Genomic DNA, 24455 nt, shown 5'->3' on the forward strand with positions numbered 1-24455 from the left:
GTTTACGCAATGATATTTTATACAAACGATTGCGAGTTAAAAATTGATTGCATTAACCCCTGATTAATCCATGGCTGTTTTATACTTATATAATCTTTTTTTTAAAATAAATGGCATATTCTTATCTATATAAAAAGAGAGTTTATGCAAAAAGTTTTGATATGACAAATTAGCATCTTCAACCGAGAATATCTCGCGCCATTGTTCTTTCTGACAAATAAAAAATTAAAGAATCAATAGTTTGTTCTGTTTCTTTCCTCTTGTTAACGAAAATAATTTTCCTAGTTTTCTCACTAAAGACATTATAGCATATAAAAAAAATGGGTAGATGATCTGATATATCTGAGTACAGAATACCATTTAAATGTCCTGCATGTATGACATTTGAGAATATATTATCAATTAATGTTTCACCCATTGTTACACTATCAATTCTAGTAGGTTTAGAAATATGGGGATAACAAGAATATAATAACATAGTATTATAAAATTTCAATATATTATTGTTTGTTTTATTAACTAAGTCTAAATTATAATCACCCATTAAATATATGTGTTTATTTTCCTGCGATATCTTATTCAAAACGGAATCTATTTGATTTATGAACGTATCTACATCACTAGTTGGTGGTCTATAAATAGTTCCTATTATCATATTTTTATTTTTACTCATACTAACTTCTATAAATAAACTTTCGGAACCTTCAATTTCTATATCAGTCCGAATTTTGAATATAAATGTTATTATCTATGTATATGGCAACACCTCCTCCTCTACCATTCTTACGGTCTTTACGTATCATTTCATAATTAGAAAGATTAAACATTTCGGGCGAATGTTCATGTAACTACGTTTCTGTGATGCCAATGGCCGAAAAGGGAAAATTATTAATAGAGTCCCTTAATATTTGAAAAGGAAGAAAAAAATTATTCAAACTTCGAGCATTCATATGAAAAGACTAAATTGATTACTAATGTTATTAGTTGGTCTTAAGGTAGATTGATCATGAATGCTATTAAAATCGAAATTAATCTTCTTATTAAATTCATTTATTGTATAATATTCACTATTGTGTTCAACTAAATTTTGGTCATCTATTAAAACATCAGGATTCATTTAATTTAAGTGACATATTAACATGGAGCGCGCGAGAGTGAAGGAGTGAAGGGTGAGCGTGCAGTGACAAGAAAGGGAGCATATCAAAAAACATAATTCTATATCCAAAAAATAAAAAATACATAATTACAATATTGAGAAAATTATCAACAAGTATCATGACCGCGGTGTCCTCAAACGAGACTCCCGATTAATTATAACTATCATAAGTAAATCTAAACACACATCAGTGCAAATACAAAAATAACAAGATTGGACATAAACCTTCTGTAAACAAAATCAGGTTCGAAAATAACCTGATTACGTCTTACAAAAGATACAAATAATACTTATATGACTGAATCGATTTCAAAGTGTTATTACACATTCAAGAGAACACAAAATAAACAGTCATTATTTATCCTGTGTGTGTGTGATTTTTTTTTTTTTATAAGATCTACACGTTTAAATGGTACACATTTGTACTCAATTTAACAAGCAACGGACAGAAAGAAAAAAGAAATACGTGCCCAAGAAAAAAATGTGTACAATACACAGCTATACAACCTAAATGTGGGTCGCTGGGGATTTCAAAAGAAATAAAATGAGGGGTTACTTGTGTGTGCTCATTCATACAATAACACTGGAAGCGCCACGTTCGGAAAAAACACATCGCACCGGGCTGGCGAACATTGTGAACAATGCTCGCCACCCCGAAGCACCATGCCCTCCAAACGCCGCGCCGCTCCGAACTTACAACCCTAAACCCAAAATCGAATAAAAGAGCATTATTTTATGAACAAAAACGAATAAAGAAGGGTTCAACGTGTAGACCCACTTTTACATTATCTGCGTATTAGCATACAGGAAAGGCTTGCCCAAGAAAGAATGGTTACACAGCTATACAACCTAGATGTGGGTCGCCGGGGATTTCAAATACAAAATTGAATGAGGGGTCACTAGTCTTGTATGTGTTCATTCATACAATAATATTGAAAGTACGAACTGGACATCGTACAAGTACCGGAATCAGAAAAAGGCCACAATAAACACAATTGTTATCAAAATACATTTACAGAAAAGTCATAATATTTGATGACTAAAAAATAGGTGAAAACTGCAAATAACACTGTGCATGTATTCTTGTCATGCCTTTTTGAACAAATAACAATTATCCCTGGATCCTTGAAGGGATTATAGTCATAACAGAGCATATCAGAAGGGATTCTTTAATTCTTTAATTTAATGCAACTCATATAATACATATTCCACGCATCAGTGATTAAAATGAATTTGAAGAGAGGAAACCAAAAAGTCATTTGGCGGACGGTATCTGAATTTCAAGGAGATAATCACATTTCTAAAAAGTTGAGTTTCTGCCCTTTCATATGACACCTCAATCAGGAAAAATGAGCAAGGAATGACAAAGTTATGTTTGTTTGAAGTAGTATTGTATTTCCATAATTTTATCAAACGAATTCGTTTTCACTGGGTGCCTGCCGAAGCAACAAACAGAGTTGACAAAAGACTTAACTCCATTTCGTTGACAATCAGCCGTAGACGAAAGACTTCATGTAACTTTCTAGAAATGTGATTTTCTCCTTGAAATTCAGATACCATCCGCGAAATGACTTTTTGGCTTCCTCTCTTCAAATTCATTTTAATGACTCATGCGTGAAATATACATCATATGAGTTGCATCAAATGAAAGAGGAGGATCTAAGCTCTCCAAATATGTGTCATTTATCAATTATAAATATGACTAAGTTATGAAGAACCATCGATAATTCTCGGTTTCGTTTTTTCTGGCACGCACTGTATTACGCACAACCAGTCGGCCCATGTATTGTTATTATTAATTAATTAATTAATTAAAGGTCATCGTATTTTTTTTAAGTGGAGCTGAATTAGAATGATCGTATTGTCAACATTTTACACATTTTTGGGTCTAAAATTACCTCATATAAATTTTTGGTCCCAAAAGGGCACTAGAAATTTCGTAGATAAGAATAAGAGCAAAAAGCATGCACTTTGAAGGCATTTGCAGTCTGAAAACTGAACACAATTATCCCTTTAAAGCTATCTGTTGAAGAGATAGCATATAGCGATTATTTGGGACAGAATTAAAGAGCAATCTCTATTTAATATGGAACCAATAACTACAGTTGAAGTTAGTAGTCAAGTCTCTCTACTTGATACCAAAATGGCTTGTATTCAGGATAACATCCCAGTGCACTAGATTAAAGATAGTGCTCCCTATATTTCGTATCCACTGGCAAATATATTTCACTGGTCATTAGAAACTGGCAAGGTTGCTGAATTTTAGCAACATTCGGTCGCCATTGCTCTTTTAGTTTTTCTTCATCAGTATCAGGTTGAATAATTTGAAAGAAAGAAAATTGAATTTGAACCCTGGGCCAACGCGCCCGTCTTCTGTTCCTCTTCTTCACTCAATACAATTGGAAAAATGCACGTGCCATTCCCCCTTACAATTTGAGATATGCCATTGCCAGTCCGTCAAAGAATCTCATTCAAAATATTGTTAATTGTCTATAAATCATTGAGTGGTCAAGCCCCTAATTACATCACAGAATTACTCCAACTCAAAGTCCAATCACACAGTCATAGCCTACGCAGTTCCACAGATAAGTTATTATTTCAAATTCTCCATGGCAAAACTAAAATAACTCTTGGGGACCGTGCTTTTGCTATTGCTGCCCCCAAACTATGGAATAGCTTGCCAATAGAAATACGAAGCACTCCATCTCTCAATGTTTTTAAATCCAATTTAAAAACTTATTTGTTCAACTGAGAGATCTTATTTAATTTGTAGAATTTAGTAAAAAAGGAGCTCTTAACCAGCGCAGCTGAATATATTTTGTATAAAAGCTGCGCTATATAAATTTATTATTATTATTATTATTATTATTATTATTATTATTAACAAACTTAATCTAGTTTATTCCACATCCGATTCGAAGGTCTTTATACAATAAAACAATCCAAAACAGTCCTGGAAACAAGGATGATGGAGTAAAGATTTGTGTAAAGCTACCTTTTCCCAAGTTTGAAGTCGGGTGAACTCTTAAAGTGCACGATTTACCATTATTGATAGTGATGATAAAAATGAGATACTGATGATAAAATATTCGAATTCATTTACTTTGCATTTAAGTTAGCGCAGATCGGCTTTGCCATGCCAATTATCATTCAATTTTCCAGTTTTTGTATTTAATTTAGAATTTTGGTCGAAGGGTTTCATAGATCTGTCATTCAATTTAGAAACTGCTCAACTAGCATTCAAATTAATATTCACTTGTCGAAGCTTAAATTTTATCATTCAAATTAACACCTGTCATTCGTATTCGTAATTTTTTATTCAAGTTAGGAATGTTAGGGGAAATAATTGCAACAAACTTTTACAGTTTTTAAATAATGCAGTTAAAATGCACGATTTGCCATTGGGGTCTAAGCTGTTATTACATTTATTTATTTTCAGGACAATGCAGATGGGTGTAGTCAGACATAAAGTAAAGAAGGGGCGAAATCAAGGGATATGGTATTTCTACACGGACATGTTCATATACCCGGGAAACCATGTGAAATATGTAACTTTCATCCTGGGACGCAGTTAAATATTCTAATCCATTAAATTTTCAAGATTACGAGTGATTTTTAAAATCAAATCGTTAAAACCCCGCCTTTATTGTAAAGTGGACACATTTGTTCTCTACAGATTTTGTCAGAATTGCTACCCCATATAAATGTATACAAAAAAAGATTTATAATTATATCTTTCATAATTTGTGAGTTTGGTTCTGGAAGTGAGAGCAATGAATGATTCAGTTTTGGTACCAACAAATGTTTAACTATTCAGTTATTCTCCCTGGAACAGTTGGCGTTTTATATCTTTTTCCACAGTTTTGTGGTATTAAAAGATTACTTGCCTTAGCAAAACTATAGTATAAAATCAAGCAGTATAATTTTTCTCACTTCACTTTTCTACAGTACACTTTGAATGACATTATGCGAGGGAGAAAGAAGATTTTTGCATTTCATTTTTCTAAACGCCGCTCACTTGGGCCCTCCATAGCCTAAAGTTTGTTGCAGTCTTTAGTCAGTTGCTATTCCCTTTTTTTTGGCACTTTTTCAAATTTTCCAGGGGGCGATCCCCCCCCCCCCCCCCTGGGATCGCCGCCCCTTGATTCGGGGGTTATTCCAGTGAGGTTGACATGTAATGTCATCGATAAGAAGCTTACCCAAAAGGGACCAAACAAAAAGAACCTCTCTCCGAAATAGGCGTCAAGTTTGCCAAATCGTTTTAGGTAAACATAAACAAATGACAAGAATAAGTCTAATCCGTTGGATAATGCATGAAAGAAAGAAAAATGCTTCAACACCGTCTTGATTGTATAATTGACCAATTTGTTCTCTACTGATTTTATCAGACTTGCTACCCCGTATAACTGCATACAAATAATATTTTTTTCCTAATTTGCGAGTTTGGTTCTGGAAGTGAAAGCGAAAACAAAATATTTATACAAAAAAAAAATTAAAAAAAAAAAAAAATTGTTACCAATAAAGTTTTAACTACATAGTTATACCCTTTTTTAACTGCACTGATTTTCATCGGATGCATCCGGACGCGACTTTGCGTTTTACACCCTGGCCTGGACCTTTTCCCAATAAATTTCAAGGAACCGACTGGGAAAAGTCTATCCATGACTAGATATTGCGCGCGCACGTAGCTCTTCTGCAATGCTCAACGTACGTCCTATATGTCCAGTGTCGCGGTACGCGGTACATGTACTTTTGTATCGAGACGTACGAGTGAGAGAAAAACAACGAATAACAACAGAAGGAAATAGAGAAAAACAATAAATAATTAAAGAACAGAGAGGAAACAAAGAATGTCATAAGCAGAGAGAGAAAACAAAAACTAACTTGAAAGAAAGAGAGAAATTAGAGAAGGAATTAATCAAAGTAAGGAAAGAGAGAAACCAAATAATATTATGGTTTTTGTGGTTTAATTCCGCCTTCTTCAGGGTTTCAATTTTTGACGTGTAGCCTACTTTCAAACCATTTGCTGATTCGGACCCCCCCCCCCTAACACACGTGTACACATATCGACACATACACAGACTACACTCGACATAATATGTGTAATGGTAATGTAATACATAAACTGTGATTTAAATATTGCACTCGTACCATTTTCTATTATTGTGGGATCACGTCTTTCATTTTTTAAATTCATGTCATTTGTTTCTAAGACCTAATTTCTCTAATTCTCTTGACCCCTCTCCCTTCATATTTGTTTTCTAAGACCTCCCCCCCCCCTCATCTCTCTTCATATTTGTTTTCTAAGACCCATTTCTCCCCCGCCCCCCCCCCCCATCTCTATTCATATTTGTTTTCTAAGACCTCTCTCTCTCGACCCACTCTCTCTCTCGTATGTATTTCTCAGACCCCTCTTTCTTTCTCTCTCATTAACCCCCTCTTCATATTTGTTTCTAAGGCCTCTCTCTCTCTCTCTTCATATTTGTTTCTAAGACCCCCCCCCTCTCTTTCTCATTTCTTGATATTTGTTTCTAAGACCTCTCTCTCTCTCAGGCTAGCTCTCAATTCATGATATTTGTTTCTAAGACCCCCTCTCTTTCTCACTTCTTGAATTCATATTTGTTTCTAAGACCTCTGTCTCTCGATCTCTCCCTTTCTCTCTTTCTCATTTTAAATTCATGATATTTGTTTATAAGACCTCTCTTTCTCTCTTTTTCCATTCATCACTTTGTCTAGTGTAATGTACAGACACATAACATAATTATAAAGGAAATTATACACCAGTTTTACATGAATTCATTTGCACTTTATTTACTGCTTTACATTCATATACTTTTTTTTTTCGTGAAGGTAATCTAATCCTTCAATGTCAGAGAAGTAATACAAAAGATACAGGAGTATGTGTATGCATAAATAGTTATATAAAGAAGAAATATGTAGTAAAAGTGAAAGCAAACAATAGTAGAAATTTGAACAGATAATTTGACAGTGTGTTAAGATTTAGATGCAAGAAATGACTATAAGAAATTTTTATTTGAAAATACATGCACATGTAGATAAAAAGAGATCTGAACATAGGCGGATTCATGGGCGCAGAGGCGTGCACCGCACTTTACTTTGGAGATAACGAACTGAATACACATAATAATGGATGATACGTGAAAATATTTTTCTTCAGCGAGTAACAATATTTCACGTATTTCGCGAAAATTGATCATCCAATATTATAATTATTATTTAGATACTCCACAGAGATATTGTGATTTATTCACCATTTTTTTATAATATACTAGTACATGTACTTGTAAACTGCATCTTGGCAATTGAAGCTTGAAATTTGTTCTGAACTTGAAATCCTATATCAGTATTGCAGCTGCGTACGGTGTGTATAAATGCTGCATCGACGTACGTCTGTGCATGTACGATTCGATTTGGAACTGGCGCGCCCGATCGAGGAGCGTAGACTAGACTCATTCAAGCAGTTTCATTGCTATTTACCGGGAAAATGTCCAGGCCAGGGTGTAAAACGCAAAGTCGCCATCCGGACGCATCCGATGAAACGACCAGTTAGAAAGCAACAGAGGAGAAAAAGGCGATTAAATAGCCGATGAAAAAAGAGAAATAGGCGATTAAATTCTCATTCTATTGGTGTGACACCGATGAAACGGCCAGTTAGAAAGCGTTCGGGAGAAAAAGGTGATTAAAACAGCGATTAAAATGGTCAAAGATCGCAGTATACGCGCGCTTTATCGTAACCAGCTGTGTTTGTTGACTTATGGTTTAACATGTTGCATGCTAGCTAGATGGAGCGCGGGCTTCATAATTACGCAATAATTCTTCACTTCCGGCATGGGCTCGCCACAGCGAGTGAATTTCACCGGTAGTTAGAAAGCGACAGGGGGAAAACTGCGGTTTCACCTTTGTTTGCATAAGAAAAATTCAATCGGTATTTTCATCGGTGTGACTCCGATAGAAGCCAGTTAGAAAGCAGTATTATTCTCCTAGAAACAGTTAATAATCTTTACACCATGTCTTTTTTCACAAATATTATGATCGACCATTTCCAGTCAAGTCTCGAGTAACCTTCTGATAAGTATCTCGAGTAACCTTCTGATAAGTAATTTAGGTAAACTATTTAAGTAGTTTATCTCAACTCTGTGAAATATTTCAATTTCTTGAAATGGTCACGACTATTTTATAAAAACCTGTTTAACACTTCTATGATCGCATAGCTGTACTCCTTGGTTGAATTTAATCACCAGGTTAAACTGTGTAGTGCGGTTTTTGTTTGCCCTTTACAGAAAAATGGAGCCTTTACCATATTTACAGGAAGTCGAGATGATTCTTCTTTCCAGAGACATACCTCATATAAAGTACTTAGAATTGTGCGTCGCTCTGGGTTATTCCTATAATCAGTGTCAATCAGTTCTCACAAATCATCGAGGTAACTACAATGAGGCTATGAAGGATATCCTGATCAAGTGGAATACTAAACAAGCAGATACAAGCCGATCACGATCGATCCTGGAGAAGAAGCTTCATGATGTGGAGCTTGGTGTATTGGGAAATAAATTGTCCAAAGGTAAACGGTAACTTAAATGTAACTGAATAAATTATATCTATATTGTATGATTGTTTATGATTTTTTTCTTTCTCTTGACCTCTTCAGAGGAACTTTATTGTTCTATTTCAAAATACATATATATTATTTACAAAACAAGTAAAATGAAACATATGGATTTTAAACAACATAATATTTTTAAATGATTATAGCATTTCTAATACTTTCCTAACTTCTTCATTATCGAAGTATCTTATATTTTATTTGTATTTCAAATAACATTTCAGTGATGAAATAAAATTATTTATTAACCTCTTTGGATTGGTTGGTACTTCCCCAAAGTTCCACTTTACGTAGTCTTTGTATTCTAACGGTTGAGCATAATTTATCAAAAAATTAAGTAAAGTAAACTTTCTGTTATCTATTTCATATTCAATCAATAAAATTGTCATATCAATTTCTATTTCTATTTTAAAGATGAAATATATAATCACTGAGATAAATTTCCAGAAAACTTTATTGCAACGAAATATAAAATGTTCAATAGTGTCTTTTTCACGACAAATTTCACATTCGTTAGACTGTACGATTTTCCAAATGAAGAGATTGTCTTTAGAGAGCAATATCCTAGGAATTAATTTGAAATTATATTGTTTGATATTATTGTCTCTTATCTTATTAAATTTGAACTGAAATACATCTTTCCAAACAAATGTTTCTAGTAGGTCTAAAATATTTTGCCAGAAATGGAAAATTGTTTATGATATTCAAACTAAATTTGTTCAATCAGGCAGTCTTATCTAATTATAAAATATGTTTTGATGTTGGATCCTCTCGAGCCATGGATACATAAATAACATCAGAAATGACTATGTATACATTTCATATAGGTGAATATCTCCCAAAGCAGCTGGAACCACATGAACAAGAGGCGACTCCACCGCAAAGTAGCTCAGGTACGATAGCTTTAAAACAGCGATTATTTTCCTTGGAATGGGGAGGGGGGGGGGAGTGGCTTATACAACAATACGCCAACCAGACGATATATTCGACATAGCCCTTAGCTTATTTAGAAGAGAAAGGAATATTAAAGATATTTTAATGCCCACTTCGAATGACAAAATGGTCTAATTGACATATAGGGCATACAATTGTAAAAGTTCAAATGACTTGTCCGATTTTCGGCAGACTTCCGTTAAAGAGTTTAACTATTTTCTCCCTGATTGTACGCTACTGTAGGTCATGTTTAGAAATGTCCATAATATGATCCTATATTTGAAAATACCGAAGACAAACATTTGAAATAAATTAACGCTATGAGAGATTCAGGCAAAACTACATTTTCTCATTTTAGTCATATTGACAGTGAAGTGTGAGGCCCAAGAGACAGATAAACCACGACACTGACAAAACATATAAATATGTAAGGCATATAGCAAGAATGTAGGTTTTGTAAACCCTCTGAAAATAGAAATGTCTGGTAAAAGAATAGGCCGGTCCAGCTTTGATACTTATTATACAAAAATTCGATACACAAACATAATTCGTGACTCAAGATGGATTGAAATTATGAACTTGGCGTCTTGGGAAGTGTCTGCATGACTGGACTTATATTTTCCTTTCCATTGCATTGTCTCTATAGTAGGGGCGACGCAAGCAGGTATTGCCGATGATCTCCTCTCCAAGCTGGCTGCAGACATCCAAACAGGTGAGCAGATGGAGGCCTTCGGACGAACGCTCGGCTTTAAGGTTGCAGACATCAATAGATACACAGAGACCAACAACAAAGGTACCCCGGTAACTTGCAAGGGAACATGTGACATGCTGTTTGACTGGAGACAGACCGTGGTGCCTTGCGACCAGCATATCAAACTGAAACAAGCTCTTATTGACGCTAAGCTGGTTATGCTTGCTGATACACATCTCAATGGGACACAAATTATTCCAGGTGGGTCTATCAGTGCTTGAGTGCTTACAACCCGTAAATCGTTTGAAGAACGTATAATTTTAGGGGAACTTCCATGTATCACTGGTGTAGCGAGTGTCCGGGGACTGACGAGGTCCTGACACCGAACATGAATATGGTAGGACATGCAGGGCCGTTATATTTCATATTGCTTTACCCTGTGCATCTCTCTCCCTCAATTTCTGTTTGAAAAAGTTCTTTAATAAACAAAACAAAATATACCAAAGATTTTCAATATCGATTTGGAGAGAAAGTTTTCCTGACTGATCTATACAGTCTAATCAACGATAACAGTAGCGTTGAGTTCGTTTCTAGGCCTTTACTTTGAGACAAAACTGAGGCAAATCGTCGGAATTAATGTATTTCAAAGAGAATACAAAAATCATCCCCATAAAACCGTGCGAAGGGGTTGATATATCATGTGAGTAAAAATAAGACATTAGGTGTTATATATGCTTGTATCATTCCAGGTATCTACAGTAAGAGGATCTCGGAATCATTGACTGTTGAGCGATGTCGCGAAAAGTTGGAGAATAAGTACCGAAACCAATTGTGCAAAATTCAAATGAAACCGTGGGATCAAGATGATTATGCTGAGTTCGAAGATATGCACACGGTTGTCACAATGGTAAAGAAGGACGCTAGTGGGCAAGACACGAAAAAGAAGGAAATACTCCAGGGTTCTGTTGCTGATATATTTTCAACGAAAGTAAACGGAGAACTGCCAGCTCGAATCCTGATTTCGGCCCCCGCTGGAAGAGGAAAGACCACGGCTGTCGCTAAGATGGCTTACGACTGGGTTCACAGAGAAAAGGGGTCAGCATTAGAACACCTGCCACTTCTGTTTGTTGTGAAATTCCGAAACACAAGTCAGCTTACAACGATCGGAGAAGCTATCAAAACTCAGCTTTTGAATGATGTTGATGATCTCACACCAGAGGGTCTCGAGCATTTCATTAGAGAGAATCAGAGAATCTGTCACATCATACTAGACGGGCTAGATGAGTATGCGGGTATCTCTTCTTTAAAACAAAGCCCAAAGAGCAATATTGTCAATGTCATCCGCTGGGAGGAATTTCCAGAGTGTCGAGTCCTTGTAACAACACGTCCTCACCTAGAAAACTTCTTCAATGACGATGATCTTCCAAGGGTATACACAAAGATGGGGATCGAAGGATTCTCACGAAAGAGCTCATGTGAGTACATCGACAAGTTCTTTACTTCGACTTCGAATAAGTATAGCAGACATGGTCATGGTCTAAAGGTTTACCTTGATGAACAGCCACTCATCAATGAACTTGTTAAAACACCTCTATTGTGTCTCATGGTCTGTCATTTATGGGGCGAGGGGCTTTTGAACACTGAAATTGCAACTCAAACAGAATTGCTGGACAGCTTGAATGTTTTGCTAATGCATTATGCAAACGCCCGATCCGAGTCGAGAGTGAAAATCACACTTAAAAAGTTAAGGACAACCATTTCTCAATTAGGCGAAATTGCCCTTACTGGTCTGCTCGACGATGCTAACACAACATTGTTCACGCCTCGTGATTTCCGTAAAGTTCCCGCAATCCTTGATATCGCCTGTGAACTTGGGATAGTATCCAAGACGACTGTTTTATCAACACGCCTTCCTCAGTTTAACGAGACCACTTCCACTACCTTTGAGTTTTATCACAAACTCGCACAAGAACACTCGGCTGGGAAATCCCTTGCTGATCAAACAAATAACTTTCAGTTGCGTTTGAAGATTTCTAAGTTGGACATAGTACTGCGCAAGATTAAATCAAACATCGGTGACTACGAGAATCTTATCCGATTCGCTGCTGGTACGCACAACAACATCTGTGTAAGAATAATGGAGGTGCTCCTTGCAAACAGTTTTTTGGATGATAGCGAGCGCTATCGCATTCTCCTTGACTGCTCATCAGAGACCAGGGGTACTGAAGGAAGGGTGTCTTCGTTGGTTCGAAGAATTGTAACTGGACAGAGTATTGTTCTAAAGTCACCGACTATCTACACCGTCGTTGGGATGAACAATCTTCCAAATCAACTTAAACGTGAGGTATGTACATTTTCGTTTCACAAAATGTGTTAAAAATAATTATTTCATAAAGGATATTCTAATTTCTCTCCCATAACTATACCGGTCAAAGAGTTGGAATTGATTTGATTTTTGTTTATATTATTAAACTACTAATAATCATCTTGATAAGTCATTCTGCATATAATGATCAAGACGTATGAGTCTTTATCATTATTATTCGATGTTTTCCCAAACTACGGCCTCAATCAAGGTACTGCATTCAAGAAACAATACCAAATAATACACACAACAAAATAAAAATAATAATAAAGGTCATATGTCAGGCCGATCCATACAGGGAAAAAGACGAGACGCATTCAATAAAAGCATGTAGCCTTTGTTAAATAAAGTATCTGTACAATAATAACGTGGAGTAAAATAAATCTATTACTAATGGTTGGCAATAATTAAGGGAGGGAACTTCAATTACTTAGCGAGTATTCTCGGATAACGTCATGCCAAAGTCTCGATTTATTTAATTTTTACTACACGAACAAGGTATTAACTATCATTGCTATTTTCTTCGTACAATCTGTCCTAAATTCTTTCTATTTCACTCACTCTCTTTCTCTCTCTCTCTATATATATACAGTGCGACCCAGAAAAAACGAAACCGAGAATTTACGATGTTTTATCATAATTTAATCATAATTTTGATTACTGAATGACACATATTTTTAAAGCTTAGATGCTCTTCTTTCATTTGATACAACTCATATGATGCTTATTTCACGCAAAAGTGATTAAAATGAATTTGAAGAGAGGAAACCAAAAAGTCATTTAGCGGGCGGTATCTGAATTTCAAAGATAAAATCACATTTCTAGAAAATTTCATTTTTTGCCCTTTCATATGATACCTCAATCAGGAAAAATGAGCCAGGAATAATACAGTTCTGTTTGTTTAAAGTGATGCTTGCATTCCCATAATTTTAAAAAACGAATTCGTTTTCACTCGCTACTTGCCGTAGCAACAAACGGAATTGACAAAAGATTTAACTCCGTTTCGTTGACGATCAGCCATAGACGAAACACTTTATGCACGGCTGATCGTCAACGAAATGGATTTAAGTCGTTTGTCAATTCTGCTTGTTGCTACGACAGGAGTCCAGTGAAAACGAAATTTAAATTCAAATTATGGAAATGCAAGCATCACTTTAAACAAACAGAACTTTGTTATTCCTTACTCATTTTTCTTGATTGACGTATAATATAAAAGGGGAAGAACTGAATTTTCTAGAAATGTGATTTTCTCTTTGGAATTCAGATACCGCCCGCTAAATGACTTTTTAGTTCCCTCTCTTCAAATCCATTTTAATCACTCATGCGTGAAATAAGCATCATATGAGTTGTATCTAATGAAAGAAGAGGATAAGCTTGTGCCATTCAGTAATCAAAATTGTGATTAAATTATGATAAAACATCGTTAATTCTCGGTTTCTTTTTTTTCTGGGTCGCACTGTATATCTATATATGTATATATAACCTTCACCCTCTCGCTCTCCCTCTCTCTATCCGAACACCAGGTGGAAACAGTTAAGTTTGAGGGGTCTACTCTAACTACCGACGTCACGAGTGGACTATGGTCCTGCCTCAAATCCTTCACCTCACTGAACCAGCTTAGGATCTCAGACTCCTCTCTCAGTTTCCCTCCATCTCCTCCGGAGCTTCCATCCTTCACAAAGCTATCAGGCGAGAGAATGACTCCATTCTGCTACGAAGGTGTGCTCTTATCGATACCTGGTGTAAGAGAGATCGATGTCTTTATCGATGTTGCAGAGCTAGAGACGGGCAATACGTTTCAGATCAGCACCGCCTCCCAGCCTATAGGTCAGACCAGAGCTAGATATGAACAGTTCTTTGTTCATATCAGATTACACGCCTGGCCAGCACTTACCACAGACAGGAAGATTGCTTCAGGAGAGTCAATTGGAGAGCTTACTCTTCTATTTAGAGACCAAACCAGAAACCAACAACGACTGCATGTTTCCGGGGCCGGGGTGAAAGGCAGAGACGGAGAAGCCTTGGTCGACCTGTTCTCCAAGACTAAACAACTAACGTTTTTGAATTCGGGGTACGTAGATGTAGATCATGATTTTAATCAATGTACCGATTGTTGTGTTTATTTCGCCTTTTAAGACAACACGAACTAAAAATATATATTTAGATGTATTATCATTGCTATCATTATAAAGTTTATAAGATAAAATAGTTGTCAGTAGTCTTAGCGTTAGTATTTTAGTTTTCACTTGTATCTGTATTACCTCTGTATAGAAGGAATTAATTCACATATATTCTTTATTAATGTAAAATAATTTCCCTAGCATTGGTTGAGACATATTCTTACCCTCGTTATTTAAAAAAAATGTAGGACTGGAGGTGGTTCTCTACACAACAGAGACGCAGACCAGGTGAGTAGACATTTGTTATACGGGTGCATGCATTTCGCTTTGAAATATTCGAGAAAATAGATATCCTTTGCCTTAAACTAAGGACATTGCCAACAAGTTACAATTTTAGTCTTTTTTGACAGAATCCAATCAATTATCAGATTATGAATGAAGGTAGTGCATGCATTTAAACCTTGTTTTTCAATTTCACTTATGCCAAATTATATCCTTCACTTTAAGTCTCAGTATGTATGTTTGCATTTGATTGTAGAATACTAGGTTTGAGATACAGCAGTGCCAGCTATCTACGGAAGTGACAGAGAAGTTGTGGTCCTGCCTCAAATCCTTCACCTCACTGAACCAGCTTAGGATCTCAGACTCATCTCTCAGTTTCCCTCCATCTCCTCCGGAGCTTCCATCCTTCACAAAGCTATCAGGTGAGAGAATGACTCCATTCTGCTACGAAGGTGTGCTCTTATCGATACCTGGTGTAAGAGAGATCGATGTCTTTATCGATATTGCAGAGCAAAAGTCGGGCAATACGTTTCAGATCAGCACCGCCTCCCAGCCTATAGGTCAGACCAGAGCAAGTGATGAACAGTTCGTTGTTCATATCAGATTACACGCCTGGCCAGCACTTACCACAGACAGGAAAATTGCTTCGGGAGAGTCAATTGGAGAGCTTAGTCTTCTATTTGGAGACCAAACCAGAAACCAACAACGGCTGCATGTTTCCGGGGGGAAGGGCAGAGACGAAGAAGCCTTGGTCGACCTGTTTGCCAAGACTAAACAACTAACGTTCTTGAATTCGGGGTACGTGAATGTAGATCATGATCCTAATCAATGTAGAGATGTTTGAGTTTATTTTGCTTTTTAGGACACCACAAACACGAAATATATATTGAAATGTAGTATCATTGCAATCATTAATAAGTTAATAAGATGAAATAGTTGTCAATAGTGTTATTGTTAGTATTTTAGTGTTCAATATTATCGTTATCACCTCTGTGTAGAAGGGATGTACAAAACTACAATTCACATATATTATTTGTTAATGTAAATTTATTTACCTAGCATTGGTTGAATCATATTCTTACCCTCGTTTTAAAAAAAAAAAATATTTGTAGGACTGGAGGTGGTTCTCTACACAACAGAGACGCGGACCAAGTAAGTAGACTTTTGTTATACGGGTGCATGCATTTCGCTTTGAAATATTCGAGAAATTAGATATCCTTTGCCTTAAACTAAGGAAATTGCCAACAAGTTACAATTTTAGTCTTTTTGAAAGACTCCAATCAATTATCAGATTATGAATTAAGGTAGAGCATGCATTTAAGCCTTGTTTTCAACTTCACTTATGCCAAAGTATACCTCTTCACATTTAGTCTCAATATGTATGTTTGCATTTGATTGTAGAATACTAGGTTTGAGATACAGCAGTGCCAGCTATCTACGGAAGTGACAGAGAAGTTGTGGTCCTGCCTCAAATCCTTCACCTCACTGAACCAGCTTAGGATCTCAGACTCCTCTCTCAGTTTCCCTCCATCTCCTCCGGAGCTTCCATTCTTCACAAAGCTATCAGGCGAGAGAATGACACCATTCTGCTACGAAGGTGTGCTCTTATCGATACCTGGTGTAAGAGAGATCGATGTCTGTATCGATGTTGCAGAGCAAGAGACGGGCAATACGTTTCAGATCAGCACCGCCTCCCAGCATATAGGTCAGACCAGAGCTAGTGATAAACAGTTCGTTGTTCATATCAGATTACACGCCTGGCCAGCACTTACAACTGACAGGAAGATTGCTTCAGGAGAGTCAATTGGAGAGCTTAGTCTTCTATTGGAAGACCAAACCAGAAACCAACAGCGGCTGCATGTTTCCGGGGTGAAGGGCAGAGACGAAGAAGCCTTGGTCGACCTGTTTGCCAAGACTAAACAACTAACGTTCTTGAATTCGGGGTACGTGAATGTAGATCATGATCCTAATCAATGTAGAGATGTTTGAGTTTATTTTGCTTTTTAGGACACCACAAACACGAAATATATATTGAAATGTAGTATCATTGCAATCATTAATAAGTTAATAAGATGAAATAGTTGTCAATAGTGTTATTGTTAGTATTTTAGTGTTCAATATTATCGTTATCACCTCTGTGTAGAAGGGATGTACAAAACTACAATTCACATATATTATTTGTTAATGTAAATTTATTTACCTAGCATTGGTTGAATCATATTCTTACCCTCGTTTTAAAAAAAAAAAATATTTGTAGGACTGGAGGTGGTTCTCTACACAACAGAGACGCGGACCAAGTAAGTAGACTTTTGTTATACGGGTGCATGCATTTCGCTTTGAAATATTCGAGAAATTAGATATCCTTTGCCTTAAACTAAGGAAATTGCCAACAAGTTACAATTTTAGTCTTTTTGAAAGACTCCAATCAATTATCAGATTATGAATTAAGGTAGAGCATGCATTTAAGCCTTGTTTTCAACTTCACTTATGCCAAAGTATACCTCTTCACATTTAGTCTCAATATGTATGTTTGCATTTGATTGTAGAATACTAGGTTTGAGATACAGCAGTGCCAGCTATCTACGGAAGTGACAGAGAAGTTGTGGTCCTGCCTCAAATCCTTCACCTCACTGAACCAGCTTAGGATCTCAGACTCCTCTCTCAGTTTCCCTCCATCTCCTCCGGAGCTTCCATTCTTCACAAAGCTATCAGGCGAGAGAATGACACCATTCTGCTACGAAGGTGTGCTCTTATCGATACCTGGTGTAAGAGAGATCGATGTCTGTATCGATGTTGCAGAGCAAGAGACGGGCAATACGTTTCAGATCAGCACCGCCTCCCAGCATATAGGTCAGACCAGAGCTAGTGATAAACAGTTCGTTGTTCATATCAGATTACACGCCTGGCCAGCACTTACAACTGACAGGAAGATTGCTTCAGGAGAGTCAATTGGAGAGCTTAGTCTTCTATTGGAAGACCAAACCAGAAACCAACAGCGGCTGCATGTTTCCGGGGTGAAGGGCAGAGACGAAGAAGCCTTGGTCGACCTGTTTGCCAAGACTAAACAACTAACGTTCTTGAATTCGGGGTAAGTAGATGTAGATCATGATCTTGAATCTTGAAGAATTACTCTCCCAAAAGCGTGAACGCTGTCCTGGAGAGGGCTGTGTTGTGTTGCGTGTAATTGTTGGTGATGTGCTGTTGTTGAAGTGATAGTGCTTGTTCTCCGTGCACTATATACAATGTGCAGGTGGTGCAGGTGTGTCCCTTCGGTGCTACAACATCTTCAGGGGCAGAGGCGGCGGCATAGTCTGTATGGCGGGTAGTGCCTCTCCCCTAAAGCCAAGAATTGTTTTTGCAGTGACACCGTTGCTTGGGAGAGTGTTCCAGACACGGACTGCTCTGGGAAACATGCTGTACATGTAGCAGTTAACTCGGCAAAATGGTTGGGTGAATCTGAAGTTGTTGCTTTAATGTTGTGCTCGTTGCGGTCTGGGGATGCCTGTGATAAATCGGATGTCCGGAGGCAAGGAGATCTGGACGAGTTTGTGGTGTACTTTGAGGAGCATCTCGCATTGATTGAGCAAGCGGCGGTGTTGTAGTGTTTGTAGCATATGATTTTAATCAATGTACCGATTTTTGTGTTTATTTCGCCTTTTAAGACAACACGAACACAAACATATATATTAAGATGTATTATCATTGCTATCATTATCAAGTTTATAAGATGAAATAGTTGTCAATACACTGTGAAAAATTTGGGCAATATTTTTCGACCATTTGCCCAACGTTGTGCCAATAGTCAACCCAACCATCTATTGGGCAATATTTTTCCCAATGGCCCAACAGCTGGTCAAGATTTTCCCAACAAGTGGGCTACCGTAGTCGGGCAGTTGAAAGGTCATATCTTTGCCCAAATGTTGGTCAAAATACGAAACAATTATGCACGTGTGAAGTAGGGTGCTTACGTTTACCAATACCACTGGGCAAAATATTGCCCAATAGATGGTTGGGTTGACTATTGGCACAACGTTGGGCAAATGGTCGAAAAATATTGCCCAAATTTTTCACAGTGTAGTGTCAGCGTTAGTATTTTAGTTTTAACTTTTATCTGCATTACCTCTGTATAGAAGGGATTTACAATTCACATATATTATTTATTAATGTAAAATAATTTCCTTAGCATTAATTGAATCATATTCTTACCCTCGTTCTTTAAAAAAACATATATTTGTAGGACTGGAGGTGGTTCTCTACACAACAGAGACGCGGGCCAGGTGAGTAGACTTTTGTATACGGGTGCATGCATTTCGCTTTGAAATATTCGAGAAAATAGCTATCCTTTGCCTTTAACTAAGGGAATTTTAACAAGTTACAATTTTAGTCTTTTTGAAGGAATCCAATCAATTATCAGATTATGAATGAAGGTAGTGCATGCATTTAAGCCTTGTTTTCAACTTTACTCATGCCAAATTATACCTCCTTATATTTAGTCTCAAAATGTTTGTTTGCATTTGATTGTAGAATACTAGGTTTGAAATACAGCAGTGCCAGCTATCTACGGAAGTGACAGAGAAGTTGTGGTCCTGCCTCAAATCCTTAACCTCACTGAACCAGCTTAGGATCTCAGACTCATCTCTCAGTTTCCCTCCATCTCCTCCGGAGCTTCCATCCTTCACAAAGCTATCAGGCGAGAGAATGACTCCACTCTGCTACGAAGGTGTGCTCTTATCGATACCTGGTGTAAGAGAGATCGATGTCTTTATCGATGTTGAAGAGCAAAAGACGGGCAATACGTTTCAGATCAGCACCGCCTCCCAGCCTATAGGTCAGACCAGAGCTAGTGATAAACAGTCCTTTGTTCATATAAGATTACACGCCTGGCCAGCACTTACCACAGTCAGGAAGATTGCTTCAGGAGAGTCAATTGGAGTGCTTAGTCTTCTATTTAGAGACCAAACCGGAAACCAACAGCGGCTGCATGTTTCCGGGGTGAAGGGCAGAGACGAACAAGCCTTGGTCGAACTGTTTATCAAGACTTCACGACTAAAGTCCTTGAAATATGGGTACGTAAATCTAGATCTTAATTCATGTACAGATATTTGTGTTTAAGTTACTTTTAAAGACAACTAGTACGCAAACTAGTTAAACAAAAATGTATTACTTTTAATGTTCTTAACATCATTGCTATCAATATCCCTTTTATAAGATGATTTGGTCAATAGTGTTATTTTCAGTATTTTCATTCATATTCTTTATTAATGTAAACTAATTTTTAAAGCATTCGTTGAATCATATTCTTACCCTCGTTCTTTATATCCATTTTATTTGTAGGATTGGAGGTGGTTCTCTAAACGACAGAGACGCCGACCAGGTGAGTAGACTTTGTTATATGGGTGCATGCATTTCGCTTAGAAATATTCGAGAAATAGAAGGATATTACCAAAAAGTAGCATTGTGAGCTGTTATGAATGTAGAAAGAATCCTATCAATTATCGAATTATGAATTTAGGTTGTCTATTTAAGCCTTGTTTTTTCAACTTCACTCATGCCAAATTATATCTTCCCACATTTAGTTTTAATATATACGTTTGCATTTGATTGTAGAATACTAGGTTTGAGATACAGCAGTGCCATCTATCTACTGAGATGACCGAGAAGTTGTGGTCCTGCCTCAAATCCTTCACTTCACTGAACCAGCTCAGCATCTCAGACTCCTTTCTTAGTTTCCCTCCATCTCCACCGGAGCTTCCATCCGTCACCAACCTTTCAGCCGAGAGAGTGACGTCACAAAGCTATGAAGGTCTGCTCTCATCGCTTCCTGGCTTGAGAGATATCGATATCACTATCGATGATGCCGAAAGAGACATACCTCAGATCACAGTTGGTCTTCGTCGGACCGGAGGACTGCAGCTCACACACATCAAGCTTATAGCACCGTCATCGCTCCCACCAGTGAAGAATTGTGTATCGACAGAGACGATGAGAGGACTGGGTTCTCTGACCAAAGAACAAACCAAGAATCTGCAGTGGCTAGGCCTGTCTGGGATGAAGTCCATGGATGAAGAAGACTTTGTTGAACTTGTCGAATCGTCAACATATTTGAAAGCATTGGATAGTCCGTATTTAAAGTGAGTTTGGATATAATGAAAATAAACCAAAATGCCAAACCGATAACAACAAAACATTCTTTTTATTTATATCAGAGCCCAAAAGGGCGTTGTCTGCGTCTTAAAGTCTATGTGTTAACAACCTTGTGGCTTCAAACTGACAGTATGGATTGTGTTTCCTTTTTCAATTTAGTTTTATCAAGTAAATATGTCATTAGAAAATATGAATTAAATATTAGTATCGTGTGTGAAATATAAACCACTATCAAGAAACATTGGAATTTATTTAAGGACATTGATGGGGTGAGAAACATAAAAAAAGTCAATGTAAGTAGGTTGACATGGATACATTTTAACTCACCAGCTCCATCCAGCTCTATATCTTATCGCAGGAGGGTGTCATTATCATTATATCATTTTCCTATTGCCCTCACTGAAAATATATCATTTAACAGTTTTCAAATTGAAACTATATGGGGCTTGTAAGGCTTGCTATTTGAAATGGTATAGCCTTTACTCAAAATCTTCTTTTCATTTGCAATAAACATGTAACTTGGAGCTGCTAGGACCTAATGCATTATGCGCTACTAACAGGCAGGAATGGATGTCAATATTACGGCCTGAATGTAACCCAATTAATACCCGTGTTTTGTTTTTCTTTTGCACTCATATCTCTTTTTGAAAATAATATAGGTCTATTGATTATGAGTCTTTCAACAACGATGGACAATCGGAAGATCAGGTAAGGAAATATATTAAATTACAACAATATACGACATCTAATATTTAGGAAAGCAGTTTTACTATTTGCGCCTAAAGGGCAAACAGAAAGACAACAATTTCTTTAAAGCAATACAGTCATAGATAGCTCTAATAGAATCATAGATAGCTCTTAGCTCATTACAAAATATACATGTTTATCGTCCCCGCCCGCTTCCTTTTAGGGGGCCGCCTCATTTTGTTTATTTATTTATTTTTATTTAATTGTATTTTGTTTTAAGAAGAAAACATGAAAACAAATTGCTTAAATTGATCTGTATCTTAAAGATACAAAACAAATGTGTGGTGGGTTCACAGCTCGTGACATGATATCGATTGCGAGTATTGAAATTTGCAATTTTAGTTTCCAGGCATTTGTCCATGGATATATCCGACAAATTCGTGTATTTTTGCGCCAAGGGAAAAATGATCAAAAGGGCAAATATAACTCTCTTGCGATCCAACAAATGTGTATTCATTTAATTTAGGTAATATCTGTTAAAGGGAGGAGACTTTGTGTCTTTCCTGTGGCCCTACCCGGGGCGAATCGGGTATAATACGACTACGGCCGAAGCGACAGCAGCATTCACGTGCGTGCAAAATACGCGAAACCGAAGTGTGAGGAGCACTTCGGACTGTTTCGCGAACGCTAACGCGCTGACCCAGTTAATCAAGTCCATTCGTTTATGTCTTTCTAAAAGAAGACGTAGACGGCGTTAACCAATATTTCCCATGATACACTCCCTTTAAGCTATGGTCACAACTCAGAGCGGCGACCGACAGATTAGTATCCTGTTCGGTCGCCACTGGAATTTAGGCATCGCCTAAGGATTTTTGGAGAAGTCGAGCAGGCATATTGAATGGCACAATGGCAGCCATCTTGAAAACAATGTTCCATTAAAAGCTACACTTACTTTTATACTTGATGATATATTTGCATGCATCAATGAATATTGATCGAGTGGTCGAGTGGTTTAAGGCGGTTGACTTGGAGATGCGAAGGTCGAGGGTTCGAATCCCGACACCGGCACTAATATCCTTTGGAAAGATATTAACCTGCACTTGCTACTCTCAACCCAGGTGTTAAATGAACGACCGTCATTGTTGGTCAAACTGTTTTTGAGCGTCATGTAACTCCTGGCTGGAATGCTCCCCAGGGGGCAAGCACTGAATCAATGACCGGGGTAATAGTATATTTGTAAAGCGCTTAGAGACATTTGTATTAAGCGCTATGTAAAAAATTAAATAGTATTATTATTATTATCCTTAAAGAGAATGTTCATTGGCATTTGAAAATAGGTAAATCATACAGATTGCTGAGAACCTTGGAAAAATTAGTAAAGTACTTTTAAGCCATCGCTATCGCGAGGAATAAATCGAATGCAATGTTGATACCCTTTCCAGAACCCACACACAAATGTAATTGACGGCGATAAAACTCATGCGATAGTGTGATGTCACTGAATGAACTAAACTACATCACACATTAATTAGAACAATGTTGGGTGCCTATTGCAAATTTATTTAGATATCGGTTTAAACGTTGTTTGTATATTTAACGTTGCAGGAATTATGAATATGTCACGTACTATGTCTTATCTGTGACATATAAACGTTTATTAGGAGTGTCCTGATATTCAAATAATGCAAGGAAACCCGTTTAAATTTTAGACTTCACTGTCTGACACTATTGAGTGACTTTGGTAAGCACATACATACAATGGGCTGTAAAGGATGCATGAGCATTTGCATACATGTACATCAATAACCCAATTCTTGTAATGGCTAAAATTTAACTGATTGAGTCTTGGCGCAGCAAAATAAGTACGATCATTCGGTCAAGAGTCTGAAATTCAAACAAATATTGCTCGTCATTTTCCCACTGCAAGATTTTCAAGCCCTTTCGTTTTGAGGGAAGTTCTAAATTAGTATAATGTTCCAAATGTCGTTGGGATTTAACTGTTCATTTTGGGGGCCTGCAAATGGAACATAGTACATTTAAATGAGAAAAAACACGAATAAATGATACTTTCTACAAATGTTTGTTTGATTTTTTTGTTATTTCTGTCACATTTGAGCATAAAATTCGGAATAATAATCATATATATTGAGGGCATGTTAGCGTGTACAAGTTTGATCTGGGAGTGCGAAGGACATTTTGCATACTGACTTAACGACTCTTCTGGAGAAAAATGGGCGACAATTTTACAGAAAATTGTACTGATATTTATTACGAAAATGTACGATTTGACCGATTAATTTTTTTATTTTTTTATAAATTAAAGGCTAAGTCCACTTCAAAAATAATTTGCGTTTAATAAAGGTTTCTGGGGTGGAGCTTAGCAAGTTTGAAAGACAAATATTTCAAAATATATGAATTACATTCAGAAGTTTATACATCAATATATGAGATGT

The sequence above is a fragment of the Strongylocentrotus purpuratus genome, unplaced genomic scaffold (assembly GCF_000002235.5).
Source record: "Strongylocentrotus purpuratus isolate Spur 01 unplaced genomic scaffold, Spur_5.0 spur5_scaffold_20, whole genome shotgun sequence".
In the NCBI taxonomy this organism is placed as follows: Eukaryota; Metazoa; Echinodermata; class Echinoidea; order Camarodonta; family Strongylocentrotidae; genus Strongylocentrotus; species Strongylocentrotus purpuratus.